Source organism: Podarcis erhardii (genome assembly GCF_964252035.2).
Source record: "Podarcis erhardii genome assembly, chromosome: 2".
In the NCBI taxonomy this organism is placed as follows: domain Eukaryota; kingdom Metazoa; phylum Chordata; class Lepidosauria; order Squamata; family Lacertidae; genus Podarcis; species Podarcis erhardii.
In genome coordinates, this window is record NC_138498.1 from 84,679,044 (window position 1) to 84,703,816 (window position 24,773).

At 45.5% G+C, this 24,773-nt stretch overlaps 1 protein-coding gene across 7 annotated transcripts in view; it reads left to right on the plus strand.

The window, feature by feature from the left end:
• LOC309335777 (monoacylglycerol lipase ABHD6-like) overlaps positions 1–24,773 on the plus strand; it is a 47,969-nt gene that overhangs the window by 2,053 nt on the left and 21,143 nt on the right. The window contains exon 1 of one of the 7 annotated variants that reach the window (XM_081851023.1): positions 13,445–13,563. The exons of 2 other annotated variants lie outside the window; for them this stretch is intronic. The gene's annotated coding sequence lies outside the window, so the exon portion shown is untranslated. Of the gene's footprint in view, positions 1–13,444; positions 13,598–14,216; positions 14,370–24,773 lie in introns of those variants that run through there. 4 more of the 7 variants (XM_081851020.1, XM_081851021.1, XM_081851025.1 and 1 more) reach the window with 4 other exon arrangements.

Below are 24,773 nucleotides of genomic sequence, written 5' to 3' on the forward strand. Positions count from 1 at the left end.
TACCAGAGCATAGGCAACAGTAGTTAGGCTATCTCTGTCCAGATAGGGGCATACCTGGGCCACCAGCCGAAGCTGATGGAAGGCACTCCAGGCCACTGAGGCCACCTGAGCCTCGAACGACAGCCAAAGATCCAGGAGTACCCCCAAGGTACAAACCTGCTCCTTCAGAGGAAGTGTAACCCCATCAACAGCAGGCACTCTCCCACCCATCCGGTCTAGAGAACCCCCCACTAACAGTACCTCAGTCTTATGTGGATTGAGCTTCAGTTTGTTGGCTCTCATCCAGGCTATTACTGAGGCAAGACACTGGTCCAGAGCTTCTACCGCCACACCTGCAAATGTAAAGGAGAAATAGAGCTGAGTGTCATCAGCATACTGCTGACAACATACTCTGAATCTCCGGATAACCCCACCCAGCAGTTTCATATATAAATTAACCAACAAGGGGGATAGGATTGAGCCCTGCAGAACCCCACATTGAAGGTTCCATGGGGCTGAAGAGCATTCCCCAAGTAACACCCTCTGGGAACGACCATCCAAGTAAGACTGGAACCACTGCAAAGCGGTGCCACCCATCCCTAGTTCGGAGAGTCACTCCAGAAGGATACAATGGTTGATGGTATCGAAAGCCGCTGAGAGGTCGAGAAGAATTAACAGGGATGTTTCCCTTGTCTCTCTCTCGACAGAGGTCACCATACAAGGCAACCAAAGCAGTTTCTGTGCCAAAACCAGGCCGATTGAAATGGATCCAGAAAAGCACTTGGATCTGGTCTGCAACCACTTGCTTCAGAACTTTGCCCAGGAAAGGGAGATTAGCAACTGGTCAGTAGTTAGTTAGGTTTTCTGAATCCAGGGAAGTACAGTGGTGCCTCGCAAGACGAAATTAATTCGTTCCGCAAGTTTTTTCGTCTTGCGAAGCACGGTTTCGCGTAGGAATGCATTGAAAATCAATCAATGCGTTCCTATGGAGACTGTCCGGGGACAGAGGGGAAGCGCCGCGCGCCTTCCCCTCTGTCCCCGGACCTGTTTTAAAGCAAGGGAAGGGGCACGCGCGACTTCCCCTCTTTTGAAGCAAGGGGCGGAGGGGAGAAGATCGCTTCTTCCCTTTGCCGCCCCTTGCTTCAAAAGGGGTCCGGGGACAGAGGGGAAGGCGTGCTGCACTTCCCCGCTATCCCCAGAGCTTGCGGGGCAAGCTTCGTTTTGCGAAGCAAGCTCATAGGGAGATGTGTCTTGCGAAGCGGCTAAGAAAACGAAAAACTCCTTCGTCTAGCGAGTTTTTCGTCTTCCGAGGTGTTCGTCTTGCGGGGCACCACTGTATTCTTAAAGAGTGGTTTTACCACTACCTTCTTCAAACAGGCAGGAACCACCCCCTCTCGTAAGGAGGCACTGATCACCTCCCTGGCCCAGCCAGCTGTTCCCTCTCTGTTGGTTTTTATTAGTCAAGAGGGCAAGGGTCTGGTTGCTCTGACTGATGGTGCAAACAAGGCAAATGTTAGCCTTTAACCTCATTATCTGTCACTGTCTGGGTAGTGGTTTGGGAGCCCCTGGAGTCTGGCCTTCAAATCCAGCCCAAGGCACATGTAATGATCTCTGGTAGGCAAGCAAGCCCTGATAAGAAGGAATGACTCTCTGGCAGTTTTATGTACAGTACTTAAGTTTATTTTTAAAAAGACACATCCAGAGCACAGCTTCTTGCCTGCTTGCATTTACGATAGTTGGCCAGTCTGAATCTTCGTCCATCCCACAGCAGGAAGGACGCCAAACTCCCGCCTTTTCCCTCTTGCCCTTCCATTGCCCTCTGATCTTATCCAGTCGCCTCGAACAGGGACTGAGAGGCTGGCCTGCCCCCTCCCCACTTCCACTCAACACAGACTCAGACCGCTGCTTATCTGCTGATTGCCTAGCAACGCTCTGGCTGCCTCCCAACTTTTCCTCTTCTTAGAGCTAACATAGTCTTCCCTGGGAAGGGGGGGGGGTCGAACTGCCCTTTCTCGACTCTGTCAGCCAGCTCTCATCTGCAGAGTCGGTCCCTCGTCCACTTAATTCAATTTCTGAGTCTAACTCTTCCCCTGTGCTCTGGGAGTCCACGTTCCTGATACCATACCCCTGGAAGTGATATGGTAGGTTAGCAAACTTATTTGTTAGCAGAAAGGTCCAGACCTTTCCTGGCTTCCTGAATTGGAATATGCACATGGTGCCATATATGGAAATAGCTGACCATTTGCTCTGTGAGTTCTGGAGGGTCATTCACACAAACTCTTGCCTTATTTGAATATAGCAAGAAAAGGTAGTCTTTGTAGTTGAAAAGTGATTGCATGGGGACTTCCGGAGGCGGCGCGTCCGGCAATGGCTGCCCTTTCCTAATCGGGAAGAGGGAGCTCCGCAGGAACGGGTCGTCCACTACGGCGCAGCGGAGACCCTCACCGGAAAACCACGGGTAGCGTAAGCCCGTGGCCGTGGGACTCGGCGGGCACCTGGAGCGCCCCCCGAAACGCAGAAGGGACCTCGTAAGAGGTCCCGGAACGTGGAAGGGTTGGCGCGGTGCTGTGAGTCAATCGCTCTTTCTGCGGAGTGAAGCCGCGAAGCTGCTGCCGGTGAGCGCTGTCCTCTTTTCTTGGGAAAATTCGGCGTGAAACCAACAACTCGTGAGTAAGAGCAGAAAAGATAAGGTTTGGAGTATAAATTTGCTGCAAATTTGGCTAAAAGCGAGAGATGTAACCAGTAAGTCCGTCTCTTGCCACTGCTTAAGATCTAAAGCAAAGACTTTGATGTTTGGAGCCTCTGAAGAGGTGTCAAAAGGCAATCAACTCTCACATCTGTTTAAGCTATTTCAGGACTTAACTTTTTAAAAGACTTATTTAATACAAGAATTGTGTGATACCTGCACTGTTGGACTTACAAATTGATAAAGAATCCCAGGCAGTCGGTCTGCCTAGACAAGAGATCTGTCAGTTTGCGAGATTTGGATATTTTGTTGCTGGAACCAGCATTAGCTGAGCTTTACTGGAACTGTTGCTTTGAATTGTTACATTTTGCACTTACTGAGACATTGTTATAGTCTGAGACCAACTCTGCTAAACACAACTGCTGAAGGTTTCAAGAAATTAAAGGCTGTCTGGACATTGCTGTTAAATACTGAAGTTTGGGAAAATTTTAATAACTAATATTAAATAAATAGACTTCTTCCCTATAATAGAACTGGGCTCCCCCTAGAGGATTTTTGGATTACAGTTAAATGTGACTTTTCCTTTTGGTTTCCTTTCCTCCGATTTGGTTTGTTTATCTTCTGGGCTTGTGGATTCTCATGAGAACATATCCAGATTGTCCTTGACTAGCAGATAGAAGTGGAATGAGCGGTACTGGGAGACAAACAAGATCGGCTAGAGGAGGGAAAAAGCAAACAACTTTGACTTTACTTTCCCAGCCGCGTAGATCATCTGTCCCTGATGTTTTGGAACTAAAGGAAAGTGTGCAGTTTCTGGGAGAAGATATGGCAGCAGGTGGAACTGCTTCAGTATTAGACAAGATACTTGAAAAATTGGAAGGCCTAGATAAAAAGGTGGATGAACAAACGTTAAAGATTGACCAGACTAGAGATTGTGTCACCAAGTTAACAGAACAAGTTACTTCAAACGCTCAAGCAATCAGTAACTTATCTGAATCCACTGCAGAAAATCGGAAGCTGGCAGAGGAAGCCATTCAGAAAACTGAAGCACTGGAGCAGGAGGTGAGACCACTGCATAAGCAGGTCGGGGATCAACAAGCCTATCTGTCTATGATTGAACTTCGGGCACAGGAAAATAACCTGAAACTGAGGTTCATACCAGAACTTGAACATGAACAAGGGGATCTAACTGAGTATTTAACAAAAGAATTTTCCAAGTGGTGGAATTTGGAGGAGGAAAATGACTTTAGAATTGTGACTGCTTTTAGGCTTGGAAAATTTACAAGGAAAGACAGGCCCAGAGATTGTTTGATCACTTTAAGATCCAAGGAGGAAAGGGACAAAATACTAGGATTACACTACGGAAAGTCACTTGAAATTTTGGACAAAAGAGCAGAGGTGTACAAGGACATTCCTAAACAACTTTTGGACCTTAGGTCCACTTATCTTGAACTAGTGAAGTTGTTGAGGAGCAATTTAATCATCTTCAGGTGGGAATTCCCACAAGGACTATCTTTTACTTTTAGGGGGAAGAAGGTGAAAATTAAAACGGCTGAGGACAAAGATAAATTTCTGAATACCTACGGAGAGGACCTTCAGAAAGGGATTGAAAGACCCTCAGGGGCTGGACCACAGTCTGCACCTACACCTACACCGGCGGGGTCTGTAGACCAGGATAAAAAGACACCACCACCAGAACAATAACAGATTTGACCAGGATGTCTCTGCAACTTCTAAGTTGGAACATAAATGGCGCCAACATCCCGGAGAAAAGGAGAAGGATATTTCATATTTTGAAAAAAGAACAATTGGACGTTATTTGTTTGCAAGAAACACACGTGACTAGGCTACACAGAAAAGTGTTAATAAATAAAAGATTAGGCCAAGAATTTATCTCTTCGGATCGAGTAAAGAAAAGAGGCGTGGTGATATATGCAAAAGAGAGCCTGTCACCAAAATTTTTATTCAAGGATGAACATGGACGAATTCTGGCAATTGAAATTCAGACCCAAGGTGAGAAGTTTTTATTATTAGGAATTTATGCGCCAAATGAGGGAAAATCGGAATTTTATAAGAAGCTGCATGAGATTATGCTGGACTATCTGAACTATGATAACATCATCATGATGGGAGATATGAATGGAGTGGTATCAACCAACATGGACAAGTCACACAGTCAAAATGTGACAAAAGACGGCAGACTAAAAAGTAAGATACCTAGGGGTAAACATAACAGTGAAGAACAGGAATTTATTTAAAGACAATTATGAAAAATGTTGGTCTGAAATTAAAAGGGATCTAGATGTATGGTCAAGATTGAAACTTTCCTTGTCAGGACGTATTGCTGTTATCAAGATGAATGTATTGCCAAAAATGTTGTTTCTGTTTCAAACTTTACAGATAGTGGATAAAATGGAGTGTTTTGGGAGGTGGCAAAGAGATATTTCTAAATTTGTCTGGCAGGGCAAAAAGCCCAGAATTAAGTTTAAGATATTAACTGATGCTAAAGAAAGAGGGGGCTTTGCCCTGCCAGACTTAAAGTTGTACTATGAATCAGCAGCTTTCTGCTGGTTGAAAGATTGGCTACTTCTCGAAAACACTGATGTTTTAGATTTGGAAGGATTTAATAATGCTTTTGGTTGGCATGCATATCTGTGGTATGACAAGGTTAAAATACATAAGGCTTTCAAGAACCATGTTGTCAGAAAAGCAGTGTTCATTGTCTGGTCAAAATATAAAGACTTATTGGAAAATAAGACCCCAAGGTGGCTATCACCAATGGAGGCCAAGGCCCCGAAAAGACTCAATATGGAGGCCAAATGGCCGAAATATTGGGAAATAATAGAAAAAGATGGAGACAACTGGAGGTTGCAGAGTTTGGAGAAACTAAAGGGGAAAGTGCGAGATTGGTTACATTATGCTCAGATCAAAGAAGCTTTTAAGTCAGATAAAAAGTTAGGATTCCAGGTGGAAAAATCAAAGTTAGAAACAGAACCCAGCTCTAAGATACTTTCAAGAATGTATAACTTGCTGCTAAAATGGAATACACAGGATGAAACGGTCAAATCAGCTATGATAAAATGGGCACAGGACATAGGGTACAACATCATGTTTGCTGACTGGGAAAAGTTATGGACCACAGGTTTGAGATTTACGGCATGTAATGCCTTGAAAGAAAACATTATGAAAATGATATATAGGTGGTACTTGACTCCAGTCAAGCTTGCAAAGATATACCATTTGTCTGACAATAAATGTTGGAAGTGTAAAGAAGCTGAAGGAACATTCTTTCACCTCTGGTGGACTTGCCCTAGAGTGAAGGCTTTCTGGGAAATGATATACAATGAGCTGAAAAAGGTATTTAAGTATACCTTCCCTAAGAAACCAGAGGCCTTTCTTTTAGGCATTGTCGGCCAGAGTGTGCAAAAGAAGGATCGAACTTTTTTTATGTATGCTACAACAGCAGCAAGGATACTCATTGCTGGAAAACTCAAGATTTGCCCACACTGGAAGAATGGCAGATGCAACTGATGGACTATATGGAACTGGCGGAGATGACTGGCAGAATCCGAGACCTGGGAGAAGAATTGGTGGAGGAGGATTGGAAGAAATTCAAGGACTATCTACAAAAATATTGTAAATTATATGAATGTTAAGAAAGATGTGAGATTAGTAATAGTTCGGCTCCAACAAATTAGTTATAAGGAATACAAATTTAAATGCAATTGAAAGAAAAGACAAATTTTGGATAAATAGTACGTTATAATTAAGTCTTCAAAAGAGTGATTTAAATTTTAAAATTTGAGATTTAATATTGGAAAACTACATTATATGAATTGAAATAGGTTAATAATTTGCTAGCAAAATCTATGAGTTTAGAATGCAGGAACAAGAGATGTGAGGAAGTCCAAAGATGAGAATGAAATGTGGATATTGGAAAATACTATGTTATTATGTATGTTTTTTATTGTTTAAACAAAAACTTAACAAATATCATTATAAAAAAAAGAAAAGTGATTGCATGAAACAGACTTGAATGTGGTTCCCATTCTTACATCAGGTAGCACTGAATTCTTATGGGAGCACTTCTAAACACACTTACTAGAGAGAAAGTCCTATTAAATATAGTGGGACTTAACTTATTCTGAATAAACATGTACCGTTTTGCTTGTATGCAACTGAATGGTTGAATTTTTGGACCATGTTACTTAATTTACTCTACTCGACTACTATACAGGCAGCCCCCACCACCTTATGTGGTTACATTCCAGGACTTTGGGTGCGTAAGTGAAATAAAGTGGGCAGCACCCACTAAAATGTTTCCCCTGCTCTTCAGATCTCTCTCCCTCTCTCTCGCCACACAACTCTCTCTCCAACTACAGTTGAAACTTTGGAGCCAGTTGGAAGCTGAAGGATGTGTGGGAAAGTGACTGCTGCTGTTGCTGCTCTACGCTGTGTGTCAGCTGTTAGACGGGGAAGCTGAGCAGCCTAAACAAAGCCCCGGTGTACCTCCAGTCTATTTGGGGCTTCCTCCACCCTCACTGACAGTCTCTTTGGGCTCCGGGGAGGCTCCTCACAAGCCATGACGACTCCCCAGCTCTCCCCAGCATTTCCTAGTATGATTCTATTTGTTTGTTTATTTCCTGGAGCCATGTGAGTAGTACACAGGTAAGTTGGGGTGGGGGAATGCCTGAACTTCACTTCACTAGCTTTACTTTAAATTTACTCCTGTATAATTTAAAGCTTGTAGGCGAACAAACATATTCCTTAAGACAGAGTCAGGAATGACAGCACACAAGGCAGTCTCTGTCAAACAAGTTATTCCTCTTTTACGATTATATAGAACATTGTATAATGAAGAGCTGGATAATAGGTTCCTTGTGAAAAACGGATCAAAATTCTTTTTGGCAAAGAGATAATTATCTCTCATCATAAGAATGATGATGCCAGTTGCTTACGCCATAGTTAATTACACCTGATAACCAAATAATCAGGAGCCTTAAGCCTTTCAACATTTCTGTATCACTTTCATCAAATGGCTTATTGTCTCTCACACAAAGTTGCATACCTACTTAAAACTAGAAGTAAACATTTGCCAGGTAACAGAGTGCTGCCTTGGGGAGATTATGAAACTGGTGGTGTAGCCTGCTTTTGTATGGAGTACAGTGGTACCTCGCAAGACGAAAAACGCGCAAGACGAAAGAGTTTTCCATTTTTTGAGTCGTTCCGCAAAACGAATTTCCCTATGGGCTTGCTTCGCAAGACAAAATGTCTTGCGAGTTCTTGCGAGTTTGTTTCCTTTTTCTTAAAGCCGCTAAGCCATTAATAGCCGCTAAGCCGCTAATAGCCGCTAATAGCCGTGCTTCGCAAGACGAAAAAACTGCAAGACGAAGAGACTCGCGAAACGGATTAATTTTGTCTTGCGAGGCACCACTGTAGCCATACATAGGAGCCCTATCGCCCTTTTCACCTGGCCACCTTATTTCTGCTCATGGTTAGTTGGTTTGCTTCACTTCAGAAGTCGTTCAGCTATGGATACAAAGGCTTGAAGCATACACAGGAATGGACTAGCTTTCTGACAACCACAGTTGTCTCCTGAGTGAATGGTGACCCTTGGCAGATGAAGAAAATGTCCACATAGGTTGAAAGCAGGGCAGCAAACAAACAAACAAACAAACAAACAAACAAACAAACAAACAAACAAACCACATTCCAAAAGAGATAGTAGATAAATAACCTGTACAATAGGCCAACCAATTGCTGGGAGCAGAAGGATTTCCCTATCATTCCTGCTTCCCACCATCTTTCAACTCTGCCCCCCCCCCGCCATTTTCTTTTTGAAGCAGTGCTGGGAAATGCTGACATAGATAAGAGACCTAGGATGCAGGATGCAGGATGCAGGATAGTAGGACAACAACACCATTGACCATTGATCCTGGATTTGAAGATGCAGTTGGTGTGTTGGAGCTACTTGCTAATGCTATTCTAGGCTGCATGGACAGAAGTATAGTGTCCAGATTAAGGGAAGTAATAATACCACTCTGTTCTGCCTTGGTTAGACTACACCTGGAGTACTGTGTCCAGTTTTGGGCACCACAATTTAAGAAGGATATTGACAAGCTGGAACATGTTCAGAGGAGGGTGACCAAGATGATCAAGGGTCTGGAAACCAATGAACAGTTAAGGGAATTGCATACGTTTAGCCTAGACAAGAAGTGACTGAGAGGACATATGATAGTTGTCTTCAAATATCTAAAGGGCTGTCACTACTACTACTACTACTACTAATTTATTTCTACCCCGCCCATCTGTCTGGGTTTCCCAGATGGAGCAAGCTTGTTTTCCCCGGTTCTCGAGGAAATCAATGAATTCAGAATAATTTTAATTAGTTTTCAATTATAATCCAAAAATAGCCTCATTATAACAATACCAATTTATAATACAATTATTAATACCAATCATTCAAATACCGAATTATATAATTTAGATAAAGTGGCCCCCCACGTGCTAGATTTGATGATTTGTTGATTTTCTTTATTTCTGCATTCCAAAATCTTATTAATTTCCATTACGTTCCAGTAATAATAATAATCCCCTATACAACAACTGCAATATTAATAATTTCTATTCATGTTGACACTTTAAATGATTTATAAAACTACAAGTGCAGAACTCAAAATATATCCTTGTTCTTCCTGATATATCCTTGCTTTTCCTTTGCCAACGATCTCCCGCTGTCATGGTGGCTGCCTCCATTAAGGCAGAGAGGAACCGGGAGCTAAGGGAACCAATGAACTCAAGTTCCAAGAAAGGAGATTCTGACTAAGCATCAGGAAGAATTTTCTGACAGAGCTGTTCGACAGTGGAACAGTCAGACTCCCTCAGAAGGCAAAGGCCTCTCCTTCCTTGGAGGTTGGATGGCTATCTATCCTGGGTGGTTTAGTTAAGATTCCTGCATTGCAGGGAGTTGGACCAGATGACCCTCAGTGTCCCTTCCAATGCCACAAATCTATGATTCTATGACATACACAGTGCCCTTGGAAACAATGCCACACCCCACCAAGCTGGGGCCATGTTGGGGATGCCGCCAACATGAAACATAGACAAGGAAGTATCTGGCCTGCAGGCCAAGGAGGGGGCATGGCCATCTTGTTGCCTTGCCCCTTGCATATCAGACAGGTGTCTTTTCTATTGTCCTTTTGGCATCTGTTGAGGACTTTCAGCTTTCCACAAGCCTTCCAAATAGACATTGGTGTTGTTGTTGTTTTTTAACTCCAGTTGGTATCTCTACTGGATTTGAAATTGTGTGTGTGCACGCGTGCACAATTCTTTTAAACTATTTTTCTATGTTTTCAATTACTTTTATTGTAGTGTGAAATTACTTTTAAGTAATTTTTTGGAAGCTGCCCAGAGTGGCTGGGGAAGCCCAGCCAGATGGGCGGGGTATAAATAATAAATTATTATTATTATTATTACTTTAGGAGAAGTGATTCCTAAACAGATAAAAACAATGCCCCAACATGCAAGACACCAAGAAAATTAGACAGTATTCACCCACTGCTAATCTGTAATCTGTTAAGGCTATTTTGAAGAAGTTGCTTTAGCAAATAAGCCAAATATATCCCTCATGCTCCCATCTTTCCTTGATTACATCCCTGCACCTGAACAGGGAGTTCCCTTTGTTGTGAAAACAAGTGTTCACTGCACTAGAAAAAGCTATTTATTAGTGTCAGGCTTTTCAGAGTGCAACTAACCTTTACTTAGTGTGCAGTGATCCCATTTTGATACATCCTTATATTCTTTAAACATTATTTTATCAACGACTATGGAAAGTTCTCTAAAGACCCAGTTAAGCTTTGACCCATGGATTTCCTTTATTGGCTGTTAGCATTATCTTTAATAAATCATTCCAAAGGTTAGTTCAGGTACTTCAAACAGCCCCAATACAGTGAAGACTGATAAGACATTTTGAAATTGATGGTGGTGGTTTTCATGCTTTCTAAATGAGATCTTGAAAAGCCGGGCTTGGTGGTAGATGTTTTTATAGTGAAGTAGCCTGAAAATCTGAGCAAGGAAGGTATATATTGGCTAACATCAGTGACATCACAAACCCATCTCCTCCCTAGGCAATTCTGCATCATTAAACAAATTTAAAACCTGGTTGGAGGTTTTGTGCAAGGTAAAACCAGCAAAACTGGTTGCTGCATGGCAATATTACTTATCTATGAAATGCCAAAGAATTCAACATCTATCATGGGTTAATAGCTTCAAAGCTAAGAGACCAGCTCACACCTACATATTCAACAAGGACGTCACAGTGAACAAGGCAGATTTTGTTAACGTTAAGTAATTCTGGCAGGAAAGGGAGTGGAAACAGAACTGCCAATATAATAATGCTATTATGCATATCTAAAGTGCAACTGGACTTGGAACTCTGTATACAATTCTTGTCACTGTAACTCAGAAAAGGATATTGTAGAACTGGAAAAGGTACATAAAAGGACAATCAAAATAACCAAGGAGCTGGGGCAACTTTCTTGTGAAGAAAGGTTACAATATTTGCAGTACTGAGTTTAGAGTAAAGGGGAGTAGTGGAGACATTATTTAGATGTGTACAATTATGCATGATATGGAGAAAGTAGGGGGGTTTTCTTTTTTCTCCCTTCCTCGTAGTATTAGAACCCAGGGCTACCCAATGAGCTGAATTTGGAAGATCCAGGGCAAGCAAAAGGAGGTACTATTTCAGCCAGCTCACAATTAGAATCATAGAATCATAGAGTTGGAAGAGACCACAAGGGCCATCGAGTCCAACCCCCTGCCAAGCAGGAAACACCATCAGAGCACTCCTGACATATGGTTGTCAAGCCTCTGCTTAAAGACCTCCAAAGAAGGAGACTCCACCACACTCCTTGGCAGCAAATTCCACTGTTTAACAGCTCTTACTGTCAGGAAGTTCTTCCTAATGTTTAGGTGGAATCTTCTTTCTTGTAGTTTGGAACCATTGCTCCGTGTCCGCTTCTCTGGAGCAGCAGAAAACAACCTTTCTCCCTCCTCTATGTGACATCCTTTTATATATTTGAACATGGCTATCATATCACCCCTTAACCTCCTCTTCTCCAGACTAAACATGCCCAGCTCCCTTAGCCGTTCCTCATAAGGCATCGTTTCCAGGCCTTTGACCATTTTGGTTGCCCTCCTCTGGACACGTTCCAGTTTGTCAGTGTCCTTCTTGAACTGTGGTGCCCAGAACTGGACACAGTACTCCAGGTGAGGTCTGACCAGAGCAGAATACAGTGGCACTATTACTTCCCTTGATCTAGATGCTATACTCCTATTAGAATTGTGAATCCTATTAGAATTAGAATTGTGGCATTTGTTCTCCACGAGATGTAGTGATGACCACCAACCTGGATGACTTTTTGAAGGTGTTAATATGAATTCATGGTGGATAAGGCTATCAGTGGCTACTAGTCATTATGGCTACATACTACCTCTAGTATTGGAGGTGGTATACCTCAGAATACCACTTGGTGGGGATCCAATGTGGTTGGCCACCGTGAGAAAGGATGCTGGAGTAGGGAGGTCATTGTCCTGACCCAGCAGGACTCTTCTGATGTTCTTAAGACCCTATTTTGGAGGTAACAGTGCTTCAGAAGACCAGTTTCTGGAAACCACAGGAGGGGAGAGTGAGCTTGAATCCTGCTTGTGGGTTTTCCACAGGCAACTGGTTGGCTGCTTTGAAAACAGGATGCTGGACTAGATGGGCTGCAGCCCTTCTTCTGTTCTTACGGTTGTCTGTAAGAGACCATGTATGTGAAGTAATGTGCATTGCCATCTTTAAGTGGCAATGCACCCAGGGTCTAAAAGTGCCAAAGTGCACCCCAATGGCACCTTACAGAAGTCTGTATTATATTTTACTGTTTGTATCAGTGGTGTAGCGTGAGTTGTCAGCACCCAGGGCAAGGCAAGTAATTTGCGCCCCCTAACCCTGGATTTGCGCCCCCTAACCCTATCCCTAACCCCCAGATGTTGCGCCCGGTGCGGCCGGCCCCCCCAGCACCCCCCACGCTACGCCACTGGTTTGTATAATATGCAAGCCCAGGGCTTTCTTTTTTTTAGCCAGAGCTCACAGGACCTCAACTCTGGCACTTCTCAGGTCTTAGAATTGGCATTCTAAGAGAACAAGGGAGAAGTTCGTGGTGAGCCCTGGCACCTCCATTTCTAGAAAAACAGGACTGCACAAGCCTATATTCACTTTTCAGCGCAGGAAAACAGCAGCACATAAATGCTTCTAATGAACCCCATATAACAACTGCGTTTTGGGGGCTGGGTTTTTTGAAGAAGGAAAAAGCACCTTTTGGTGCGAAATGAACAATTTTTTTAGCTCCGTTTTATCGTTTGCACAGGGATGAGGGGGGAAAGCATTGCTCGGGATGGGGCGGCGTGGAGGCATCCCCAAAGGTGCCAGCGTGAAAATGCCGCTTCATTTGAGCCAACGGCGAATCTCTCCGCGACTCTACACTAATTTGGGGTCGCATCCCGAGAATCCAGTAAGTGCAGAACGCGGCGGGCCGATCCTTTGCCTCCTTTCTTCGCCATCTCCGTCCCTCGCCTGGCGCGGGCGAGCGCAAAGCCGCCTGGGTGGCCTCGGCCTGCCTTGTCGTTGCGAGGAGGCGGGGAAGGGCCTTCCGTTGAGCCAACCCCTTTTCTGTCGGAGGGTGGGGAATCACGCGCGGCCCTTGCCTTTAAGGTTCAATCGACAGAAAAGAAAGGGGGTGGTGGCCAAAAGCGCCGGCCGGCCGAGCCGAGGTGGTGGTGGTGGTGTTGGGGCGCTGCGCGCGCCGATTCCCGGGGTTGGAACCCGCCCCCCCCCCCCCGCCGCGCAGCCGAAGAAGCAGGTGCAGCGAGGCGAGCGAGCTGGTGCGGCGCAAGGTGGGGGTGGTGGGGGTTTTGCATCGCAGAGCGGCTGGGGGCCGGGGAAGGGGAGAGGGAGGAGGGCAAGCCGGTGGGGAGAGGGGCTGGGAGGTTAACAGGCCGGCGGGGGAGCGGGGAGAGAAGACAGCCGCCGCTGCCGCTGCCGCTGCTGCGATGGAGTGAGCAGAGTCGGTGGAATGCAAGGCAGGCGAGCGAGGGCAGCCGGAGGAAGGCGCTGCGGCATCGCTTGCGTGCGTGCGGTGCTGCTCCTGCGTGGCTCGCCCCAGGCGCCGGCCGGTGGCGCATCGGGGACCGTGCGACGAGCAGAGGGCCCTGCTGTGTCACGATGTTGGCAGCGGGGGTCGGACTCCGGAGGGCCAGGCCGGTGTGGCTCAAGGGCGCGCTTGCACAGGCATCCCTGGCTTGGATGCTGGCCAGTGCAGCGAAGGCAGGCGGGCGGGCGGGCGAGGGAGGGAGGATGCTTTCCCGGCTAAAATAAATGCCCAGGCCCGCCTATCCTCCTCGCTCGTTCTTTAGGCCAGGCAGCCCCCTCTCCTCCGCCGATCGACCGGCCACGCGTAATGTATGGGTCGAGCGATCCGCCGGTTTGCGCCCCCTCTGCGAGCGGACGTTTTTGCTGTGTCAGCCCAGGAAGCGGTGTCGCTTCTGGCGCATTCACACGGTCGCTTGGCACGTCGGCTGGGGATCCTCCTCGGGGAGCCAGCCCCCGTTGGACACGGTGGGACTTGCAAGACTTCTAGTATCGGGCTGAAAGGCTCCAAAACCCTCTGTAAGTTCCCCTGGAAATCGGGCACCTTCCCCGTTACTCCGTCGAAGGCACGCTCGCCTCTCCTTTGTTTCTCGGTTCGTTGCTGTCTGTTTATGCTCGGAGTGGCAGCTGTAATCTGCTTTAGTGCTCGGAGGACAGAATCAGGTGCTGATAATCGTCGGTTATTCCGGATTACTGGAAGATAGGTGTGTGTGATCTGATCTCATGAAGGACCCCTGGTGACCCGCTTCTTTCCCCATGTCTGTAATGTCAGTGTAAAAGGTGCACTGGTTGTAGAAAGTAGGTTCGTTTCTAAGTCTTCTTTTTAAAAAAAGCTTTCTTCAGCTTCTTATCCTGCATTGCCATCCATCTGGCATGTGAAAGGCATCTGAAGCGTGCCTAGCTCTGTCAAAGGACTTGGCATGTGTTTTGTGGACAGCTGAACCAAAGGGCAATAACACCTGGTATGTGGTACATTTCTGGTATAGAGAAAATGGAGACTATATAAAGTCCTGAATATTTGATTTTGCTATGTTGTAGGTAGGAGAACCTCCAGGTTGCTATGTAGAAATCTGATGGGGATAAATGAAAGTTTGTTTTTGCATTTAACCAGTAATGTGGGTCCCCCCCACCCCATGCAAATAGCTGTGGTGGGAAGGACTGGGACCTTGCAGGCAGGCCTGAAAGGTTTAATCCCCCCTAGCCATTATCATGACATTGCCGTGAAATTTTGTGATGAAGGGTGGTTGAGAACTATTTCATATAAATCACATGTAAGAATCCTCTCTCTCACTGGTGTAGCTATTTGCATTGAGACAAAAATTCTCATCCGGTGCCAGTGTTCTTTAGGATGCATGAATTCCAACCCCCCCAATCCTTTTCCCTTATACAGTGGTACCTCGGGTTACATACGCTTCAGGTTACATATGCTTCAGGTTACAGACTCCGCTAACCCAGAAATACTATCTCGGGTTAAGAACTTTGCTTCAGGATGAGAACAGAAATCGTGCAGCGGCAGTGTAGCGGCAGCAGGAGGACTCATTAGCTAAAGTGGTGCTTCAGGTTAAGAACAGTTTCAGGTTAAGTACAGACCTCCAGAACGAATTAAGTTCTTAACCAGAGGTACCACTGTACTTGCTTTAAAGCTGAAGAAACTAATTTCATAGTGTGGATGTAAAAATGGGTATGTTCTTCCATCTCCTCCCCATTTTTTAAAACTCGAGCTGCTTCGCACTCTGCGCACGCAGTCACTGTGTGGGGGATGGTATTTACATCACGTATGAGCAACATCGTATGCATTGCTAAATATGGTGGGCCTGTAGACACAGGTTGGACTGGCTTGGGTCTGCGAAGCCATATCCATTTGCCTTTATTGCTGTGTGGAAGTATTGCTGTAATAGGTAAGGGTAAAATGGGACATGGGCGGTGATGTGGTCTAAACCACTGAGCCTCTTGGGCTTGCCGATCAGTAGGTCGGTGGTTCAAATCCCTATGACAGGGTGAGTTCCTCTTGCTTTGTCCCAGTTTCTGCCAACCTAGCAGTTCGAAAGCACACCAGTGCAAGTAGATAAACAGGTAGCGCTGTGGCGGGAAGGTAAACGATGTTTCTGTATGCTCTGGTTTCCGTCACGGTGTTCCATTGCACCAGAAGCGATTTAGTCATGCTGGCCACATGACCCGGAAACCTGTCAGTGGACAAATGCTGGCTCCCTCGGCCTGAAAGTGAGATTAGTGCCGCACCTCATAGTCACCTTTGACTGGACTTAACCATCCTGGGGTCCTTTAACTTTTACCTTTTATTGCTGTAACCTTGGGTTACAGACGGTTCAGGTTACAGACTCCGCTAACCCGGAAGTAGTACCTTGGGTTAAGAACTTTGCTTCAGGATGAGTACAGAAATTGCACGGTGGCAGCAGGAGGCCCCATTAGCTAAAGTGGTACCTCAGGTTAAGAACAGTTTCAGGTTAAGAATGGACCTCCAGAACGAATTAACCCGAGGTACCACTGTAACGTGGTTCTTCCAGTGGCAAAATATTGGAGAGGCAGTGAAGCTGATTTTCGGCATACACCAATTATGCCACCGCTGCTGCTGATAGTAACCAGGGATTGTGAGAGTAACCAGGCAGCGTGCCCCTGAATACTGATTGCTAGGAAACACCAGTGGGGAGAGAAACTGTTGCGCTCATGTCCCGCCACTGTGGCCAGCAGACCACAAGTAGAAAGCATCTACCTTGCCAAAAGAGGCCTGCAGAGCAAATGGCACTGGGTGATGCCCGCCAGGAATCCATGCCACATATGATAGCTGAAGGGGGGAAGGAACCTCCCAGTGCCAACGCAAGGCAGTTGCTGCATGGAGCAAAGAACAATGCAATGTCTCCCTATAGAAGCTGAACAGGCTAGCCATTCATTCTTACTTCAACATTTATAATGGGACAGCACCCTCCATGTACTTGAGGGCATCTGTCTAGCTTGAGGGGGTGGGGACAGGACACACTGCATGATGCACACATTTTGTTGTTGTTGTCCTCTAACAGGAGAATGGCTTAGAAGGAGTGACTGGCACTGCTGCCCCCTGCATCCCAGAATCTACTGGCTGAGGTGACCTGTGCCTAACGATAGAGCCGGCCTTTGTATCTTTATATCAGATGTGAACTTTGATATATGCCAGGCCTAACGCAGATATGTCTGGAATTCTTATGGCACAGTGGAGGATGCCACATTTGCTACCTCCATCTAGCCTTTTAGCTGTGAAAGTGCCACAATTTCAGCCCAGCGTTCTAATACGAAAGCAGTAAAATAATGTACTTTCTCGCAATGCCCCCTTTTTTATTAATACTTTAAGAACGTTCTATTCTGAAGTCATGACTGGAGGGCAGGAAGGTTTTGCCGCTTGATGCTTTGAGACTTTAATGGAGGACCACGCCAGTCCCAAGAAGACTAGAGGAAATATTGGATGCGGCCGAGAAAGCTTAATATGTCAGGGAGGATTTGTTTGGTTATATGTTGCTCACTGCACTGTGCAAAGAGGACTGTGACGTACAGCTTCGTTTTTGCAAAAGGGAAGAGAGACTATTAATCAGATGGGTGTTGAGCCAAGAAGCATGCACTTAATTTTTGAAACAATATACTTAAAAAAAAAGAATAGAAAAGAAATAAAAATGGATTGATTTATCTAAAAATGTTGCAGGACTGGAAAAGACCCCCTTGCAGTCATAGTAGACGAAGCCAGGCTTATCTGGCAAAGATGGGGTGGCTTTTTATAGTCAGAAACTTGTTAACAATCAAGGAGCCAGAGATTAATCCACATGATTTCCTTATACAGTGGTACCTCGGGTTAAAAACACTTCGGGTTACAAACGCTTCAGGTTACAAATTCCGCTAACCTGGAAGTAGTACCTCATGTTACGAACTTTGCCCCAGGATGAGAACAGAAATTGTGTGCCGGCGGCATGGCAGCAGAGGGAGGCCCCATTAGTGAAAGTTTGCCTCAGGTTAAGAACAGTTTTGGGTTAAGAACGGACCTCTGGAACGAATTAAGTCCGTAACTAACCCAAGGTACCATTGTAATAGCATTTCACCAACAGAAAGCCAGAGGAGACAACATCCAATTCCAGGAGTGCTTTATTTATTATTATTACATATTTTATATCACCTTCACCCCACAAGGAGCTCAAAGTGGTGCCCATGGTTCTCCTTTCCCCGCTTTATCTTCACAACAGTCTTTTGAGGTAGGTTCAGCTGAGAGACTGTGATTGGCCCAAGGTCACTCAGTGAGCTACCATATCTGAAGTTGCACAGTCTTCTATATGCCTCAAGTTTCTCTGAGAAAGGCAAAACAAAACAAAACAAATTTCTTGTACAAAATTCATTCCCAAATCTACATGTTAGTAGACAAACTTAAGCTGAGTTAACATTTGAAGGATTCATATTTTAAGTTTTGATCGTTAATAATTATTCCATTTATATACCACCCTTCCTTGTAAAGGATCCCAGTGCTGTGCACAATGTAAACAATAGTCCTGGCTAGCTCAGTCGGTAGAGCATGAGACTCTCGATCTCAGGGCTGTGGGTTCGAGCCCCGTGTTGGGCAAAAGATTCCTGCTTTGCAGGGGGTTGGACTAGATGACCCTCGTGGTCCCTTCCAACTCTACAATTCTACGATCAGTTGTTAGAATATGTAAAAATTACAGTGCTAAAAACAAATATGGCAAAATAAGCCCCATAATAAGAACATAGGAAGCTACTTTGTTGTGAGTCAGACCCAGTGGCATTAATGATGGCCCTCCAGGAATTCAGGTTGGAGATCTCTGCCGGCCTTACCTGGAGATGCCTGAGGTTGAACCAGGGACCTTCTGAAGCAAAGCAGGTGCTCTGCTACTGAGCTATAAGAAGAGAACAGTTGAATTCCAGAGCCAATGTCTGCCCCAAATGCCTTGTGAGAAGCTTCCTGCAAAAAAAGATTAAAAGGTTGCATGCTTAAATTTCAGGTTAAGCAGTAGGGGACCCAGGTGAGAAAAGAGGACAGGGCTCCTGAACTTTTAAGGCTTGTGTAGATGAAGAAATTTCAGCAGGGTGTAGGTGGCTATTTGAAAGGTCCCAGGAGATGAAGGAATTACTAGAGGATTGGGATTTCCAATTATTCCTTGGCTCTTACTCCTGTGCGTAGGATTGCCAGCTACTTGGGGAGAGGGGGAAACCTGCCGTGGCCTCCTTATGCGCCTTTAAAAGCGGCTTGAGTTGCAGAGAACCAGCAAGATAAGTGTGAGCACTTGCTGCAGATCAAATGGTTCTTAAAAGCCCAGCTACAGGTCTCACATCAAGACCTGCCAACTGGTGGAAATGTTTTGAACACATCTCCAAGGGAGTTTAAATTGGACTAGGACTGTGCACAGGGACAAATCTCTTTCATAGAAGGGTTTTAGGGAAGACGGTCAGATCTTTGCTAAATAGGAAGATAAGTAAAGTGGTATGTTGTAAGGTTGCATGAAGGACACCAGTTAGATTTGATAGTGGATGCCGGAGGATGGGGTTAGGGGTAAGCCGTGAAATGGCAAAGTCACCGAATTATTTAAGGTGGTAAAAAAGAAAAAGGGACAGCAAGAATTCTGGCTCATGGCTCAGTTGGTAGAGCATGAGGCTCTTACTCTTGGGATTGTAGGTTTGTGCCCCATGTTGGGCAAAAGATTCCTGCATTGCAGAGCATTGGACTAGATGACCCTTGTGGTCCCTTCCAACTTTACAGTTCTAAGGAGCTCCCAAAGGATTGTTCCAAACCAGAGGAAAGGATGTTAAAATGGCAAATGTCACTCAGTGTAAGCAAATGTAAAGTGATGCACATTGGGGCAAAAAAATAAAAATCTGAACTTTGCATATATGCTGATGGGATCTGAGCTGGCAGCAACTGACCAGGAAAGAGTTCTTTGGGTTGTGGTTGGTGGCTCAAGGAAAACATTGGCCCTATGTGTGGCTGCTGTGAAAAAAGCGAGCTCTTATATTGGAGATCATTAGGAAAATAGTTGAAAATAAATCTGCCAATGTCACGATGCCCTTAAACAAATCTGTGGTGCAACAGTGCTTGGAATATGTGACCAGTTCTCACCACTGTGTTTCGAGAAGAATACTGCAGAGCTTGAAAAAGGTGCAGAAAGGAGCTTCTATGAGGATATCATAGAACAGGGGTAGGCAACCTAAGGCCCGGGGGCTGGATGCAGCCCAATCGCCTTCTCAATCTGGCCCGCGGATGGTTTGGGAATCAGCGTGTTTTTACATGAGTAGAATGTGTCCTTGTATTTAAAATGCATCTCTGGGTTACCGTATTTTTCGCCCTATAGGACGCACCGGCCCATAGGACGCACCTAGATTTTTTTTGGGGGGGGGAATAAAGGGGGGAAAAAATCCCCCCCAGCTGCGTGCAGCTTCGGCATCGCTCTGGGAGCTTGCCAGGCTGGGGGGATAGCTTCCTGAAGCCTGGAGAGCGAGAGGGGTCAGTGCGCACCGACCCCTCTTGCTCTCCAGGCTTCAGTGAAAGCCTGCATTCGTCCCATAGGACGCACACACATTTTCCCTTCATTTTTGGAGGGGAAAAAGTGCGTCCTATAGGGCGAAAAATACGGTATTTGTGGGACACAGGAATTCGTTCATTAATTTTTTCAAAATATAGTTCGGCCCACCACATGGCCTGAGGGACGGTGGACCGGCCCATAGCTGAAAAAGGTTGCTGACCCCTGCCATAGAATATTAGAGCTGGAAGGTACACAAGGGTCATCTTGTCCAACCCCTTGCAAGGCAAGAATCTCAGCTAAAGCATCCATGGCAGATGGCTATCCAACCTCTGCTTAAAAACCTCCAATGAAGGAGAGTCCACCACCTCTCCTGGGAATCCGTTCCACTGCCAAACCGGAATCTCCTTTCTTGTAACTTGAAGCCATTGGTTCAAGTCCTACCCCCCAGATCAGCAGAAAACGAGCATGTCCCCTCTTCCCTTAAGATATTTGAAGATAGCTATCATATCTCCTCTCAGTCTCCTCTTTTCCAGGCTTAACATACCCGGCTCCTTCAAGTGGTCCTTGTAAGGCTTAGTTTCCAGACCCTTAATTACCTTGGTTGCTCTCCTCTGTGCACGTTCCAGCTTGTCAATGGCCTTCTTAAATTGTGGTGCCCAAAATTGGACACAATATTCCAGATGTGGTCTGACCAAGGCAGAATAGTGTGGTACTATTACTTCCCTTGAAGTTCCCTTGGACACTACACTTCTATTGATGCAGCCTAGAATAGCATTAGCTTTTTTTGCTGCTATGTCGCACTGTTGACTCATGTTAAGTTTGTGGTCCACCAAGACCCCAAGATCCTTTTCACAGACCAGGGATTGCCACGTGCAGCTTAGTTACATCACTTGAGCTTCTGTACTCCACATCTTAAAGGCCATACTTTTGGGGGGGGGGGAAGGTGTTCAACTGAACCTGTCATGTAAGAAGAATGGTTTGGGGCCTTCATAATTAGAAGATAGCAGTTGGGCGGGAAACATGTTGTCAATAAAAGTAATTATTAGGAAATAGGGGAGAAACCCTGGTTTATTGATACCTGCAATTTGCTATTGTCAGAGCTGCCTCTAGGTCCCAGCTCACAGAGGACCAACGCTAGCCAGTAATAACGTATAAAAGTTTTTATTGAAGGTTAGTTTCCATTTCCAAACCGCAGCGTGCAACTCTACGTCTTAGAAGCTAGACCGGCGAAGCTCCATCTGAGTCTCCGCCTCCTAGACACCAGTTTAAGACTCTAGCTTTACTCCACCTCTTCCGTTGTTCTTTCCTCCTCTGGGTCCTTCTGCCCCCTGGGGTTTCCTCCTTTCTGGACTCTTCTGACGCTGACCCCCCTGAGTCTTGCCCCTCCTTCCGGCGGGCTTTAGGACCTGGCTCCCTATCCGGGCTGCCTGCTGTGCCGCTCGCCTGTACCTTTGAACTTGGCGCGTGCGCCCAGCCGGTAACTTTCCTCTTGACCGTTTCCCCGCTCTCCGATGGAGGCGTGGTCAATCCTGACTCATCTCCTCTCGCTGGTGGTGAGAACACTGGTCCCGATGCCTGGGACTCCTCCCCCCCACTGCGCTCTGGTGGGGAAGCTGGTCCTGATTTTCAACTGCTGCTCTGGGAGTCCCCGCTGGCCCCTTCCTTCTGGGGTTTCCCCTTTGGCACCCCCCTTGCCCTGGCCATTGGCGCTCCCTTCTGTGAATCTTCCGATTCGCTGGAGAGGCTCATGGAATCCCTCGGACCACTTTCATCTCCTGTGCTTCCCTCGGATTCCTCCCCCTCGCTCTCCATTTCCTCCCTCTCCTGTGCCTCTGCTCCTGAACCCCTGACATCCATGCTTTCCAAGTCTTCATTCCAATACTTTTGAAAGTTGACATTTCTCTGAACTGTAGATTGTGGGATTTGTCTTGAAGTTTTTCCTGTTGATCTACTCTGTTCCAGAAAATGCTTGTTAGTTATATGCTGGTAAAATCTACTTGCATACCTAACTTAAAGCTTTGCTAATATCCGGTGTGCTTCATATGCAGCCAGTGCTGGTTTATAACAGGGATGTGAAACCTGTGACCCTCCAGATGTTGAACGTCTACTATCATCGTCCATAGACCATTGGCCATGCTGGCTGGGCTGCTGGGAACTGGACTTCAGCAGCATCTGGTGGCCCACATGTGTTCCACTCCTGATTTGTAAAACTGGAAATGTGCATGAACATGTGGAAAAGATTTGCCCAGTACAGATGTAGATCTTCCTGTAACTTTATGGCTGCTTCTCCTCAATATACTTTCTTTGGGTCTGAAGTTTCTTCCGTGATCCTGTTCATCTCCTGTAACATCCCTGCTTTACTCTCTCTGAGCAAGACAGGCAGTTACCTGCAGTTATCGCAACTGCAAGCATTTAAATCTGGCCTGCTGCCCCAGCATTTCTGGATGCTGCCATTTAGCTTCAGTTTGCTGAACATCCCTTGAAGAAATTTGCTGTGTAGATTATGTAATGCATCCTGAGAGAGAGAGAGAAGGGGGGAGGTGTACTGAACAAGAATCTGCTGACTGCAATGAAAAATACTCTGCAGTTATTGGTCAGAGTTGTAGAATGATGTACCTTGGTGCTTGTAGATTGAAGAAAATTTTGGTAGAAGAAGTGAGAAGAGGAAACATTCAGAGGAATCATTAGGGAGGCAATAGCTGAGTTCTGCCCATTACATGTTAGATTCATCCCCTGTGTGCGTACATGGTGCCTTCAGAATGTATTCTGAGTTGAGGCTACTTTCAGGTGTGAAATGTATTATACCTCATTTAGCTATCTCTGGTCTGTTACTATGCATTCCCCATTTCTGAGCAGTGAGATGCCTTTGCTCCATTTGGTAATATCCACACAGTGGCAAAGTAGAAGCAAGCAGTTGCCTATAAAGTATATGCAGGCAAGCAAATCTACTCATCCTGTACCAGATTTCCAGAGAGAAAGAGAGAAGATTCTGCACTTTAAGATGCTTCAGGCAATCCTTAATTCTCAGTCTCCTAGTTTCCACTCCTCATTCAAACTGCAAACTAGTTTCAAACTGCTTCTCTATTGCTTCCCCAGAGCTGGAGTGCTCACTTCCTGAAGAGGAATTCCCACAATCTAGGGAGAGTTAGCATTGTTTTGTTCCTGTCTATTGCAACTCTCTAGTTGGCCATTCATAGTGATCAGGATGTCTCAACTTGTCACACACTCTGTACAGTACATTCAGCACTCCTGGATGCTGCTTGCATCAGACAGAGATATGGTTTTGATAAAAAGATGAGCTGGCATGGTTAGCTGTTGGCTTGTGTGGTAAGGGTTGCACCAATTGTTTTCTGAGCCTTTTTTGTGTTTCCAGCTCATAAAAGCTGCCCTAGTATCCTTAACATAAATCTAGAGGGAATTTTATTTCAGAATAAGAAACTTCAATGTGTCCAGAGGGAGATTGTTTGAAGAAAATGTCTGACTTTTCTGTGTTTCCTTAATCAGTTCTGATTAGTAATACTTGAGTAAGCAGCATTGTGTATTTAATTTCCAGATGCTTCATTGAAATTGTGACTGAGAATATTTACATTGTGAATATTCACATTGTGAATTGCGTTTTTATATAAAATGTGCTTGTAGATTTGGGGCCTTATTTATGCTCTGGGGAAGATATTTTAGGAATGCAGCTTTATGCGATCTCTGTGGTGGAGAAAGCGACACTTGTTGAATTTCCGCTTGTGATGTAGTATTTAAATTGTGGGTAGAGAACCCACTGCCCTTTCCCGGTGGGGTTGGACTCCATCTCCCATCAGTGCCAGAGAACATGGTCAATGGACATACAAAATCAGTTCAGCAAAATCTGGAGCGCATCTGGGTGGGAAAGGCTGCTCTAGGAAATTCTTTGTGAACTGGGGCAAAATGTATGCGAATAGAATAGAACAGAGCAGAATAGAATACCTTTATTGTCAATGTACAACCTGTGTACAATGAAATTAACCAAGCCTCCCCCCCCCCCAAACACTCAATCTCATTGCACTCTGTGTGCTTGTCGCACAACACACCAACCCCGAAAGTCAGTTGCACTATATTATTTTCCATTCAGCAGCCTAACAGCCCACGGATAGAAATTGTTTTTTTAGCCTGTTGGTACGACTGATTTATACTTCTATATCTCCTGCCCGAGGGTAGAAGATTAAAGAGGTGCTAGCCAGGGTGTGAATCATTCCTGAGAATTTTTCTCGCTCTCCTAAGGCAACGATCCCTTGCGATGTTATCTAGAGGGCTCAGGGGACAGCCCATGATATCATGTGCTGTGTTCACCACCCTCTGTAAAGACTTTCTGTCTGTGGCTGTCAAGCCAACGTACCACATGGTGATACAATATGAGAGGACACTTCCTATTGTGGACCAGTAGAAGGAGGTC